Genomic DNA, 1,675 nt, shown 5'->3' with positions numbered 1-1,675 from the left:
CGTTGATCGAAGCATAGCGAGAGGGAATGCTAATCTTGCTGCTACAGGAGTCACCGCAGAGCAGGCAGGAATCGAACCTGCTCTGCATTACTTGTTTACTCACAACTGAAGATTTATCTTCCCGCTTCCTTAAACCTGAGGACTGATGGGCTCCTCCTTAGGGCAGGATATCCTCAAGAGCTGGAGGGCTGGTAGGAATGCCAAATCAGGGGGAGGGTAACTGTTGAAGGCAGGATATATCTTAACCATATATTTTCCCGTCTCAGTCGATAATTTAGCCGATCATTTCTATCATATTTGATTCATTCCGAAATACTAACAGAAAATAAGTAAAGAAATCCTGAATGAACTTTTAAAAATAGATAACTCTGATTTTGTTAGGCTTAATCATTCATTATATGGATTTCACATATTTAATATTATGTGTATTTATATTTAATACCTATTTTTTGTATTTATGAAACGCATTAGGTAGGGAAGGCGGTTTTTGCTAGTGGATAAAAAATTATACTTACTTTTATTTACCAATATATAATATATACATAAAAAAAAGTATTTCGATCGCGAAAAATTTTAAATTTGAGTTTTTGACTGAGATACACGTTTTGAGGTCCTATAGGATCAAATAATCCAGTTAAATACACAAATGGTAGATGGATATAAAATATAAAATAAATTAATAATCATTACTTTCCATGAATGTTCTTCATATTCTCCTCCTTAGTACAATATTGATAATCCTTCAAATAATTTTTTATTTTATTTTTTATTTGATGTGATTTACAACTGCAACTATACAAATAATAAATAATAAAGTAAATAAGTAGTATGTTTCATTTACTATTTAAAATACCACCCATTGGTGGTACTTCAAGCATTAATTTAAATTTGAAGGTCTCTTGGCCATCTTCTTTTCAGACGCCTCGGAGAATTATCAGGGATTGTTAAGGATGACATATTAAGAATTAATGGGTTTGGATAGTTAAGGAGTTTGGAATGAAAAGACGCTTATCTGTTTTGGGCCAAATCTGCAACGAATGGGATGTTAAGGTCTTGTGGATGAATTTATTTGTAATGTAATAGGGAGCATCAAGGATTTTACGTAGGATTTTGGGTTGTAAGGGTTGGATGCGGGAGGAATTTGTTGGTTTGGTAGAGCCTCTGAGCTCAATTCTATATTAAAAAAATGTATATATATCGGAAAAAATGGTTACTTTAATTCAAATGACAAAACCTCGAATTGAAATTTTCGTACTTGTTTCATATATGAATATCTGAGAAATAAATGCTTTATTCGGCAATGCTGCCCGAATATATTGAGTTGTTAAAACACACAACATACTTATCAATCAGCAAAGATAAAAAAAAAAAATGATTTCTCCTTTTTCATTGAAAAATTTAAATAAATACTTCTATTTCTGTTTTTCCTTTTTCCTTTAGCTCAAAGTAATATTGTATTTACGTTTTTCATTTTATCTTTTTTTTTTTTTCTCTCATTTCTATCTAATGAATAATAATAATAGATATTATAGAATCCTTATTTTTACGAGTATCAAATTTTGTTTTATTCTCATTATTATATTAATTCGCTAATTGTAAATTTGCAGCTTTATATTCACTTCAAAATCCTTTCAGTTATTTTTATTATTATTATTTTTTTAGTTTTTTTTTTAAT

Source organism: Halyomorpha halys, unplaced genomic scaffold (assembly GCF_000696795.3).
Source record: "Halyomorpha halys isolate HHAL.00 unplaced genomic scaffold, Hhal_1.1 Scaffold774.1, whole genome shotgun sequence".
In the NCBI taxonomy this organism is placed as follows: domain Eukaryota; kingdom Metazoa; phylum Arthropoda; class Insecta; order Hemiptera; family Pentatomidae; genus Halyomorpha; species Halyomorpha halys.
Note: the sequence above shows the minus strand (reverse complement) of the source record.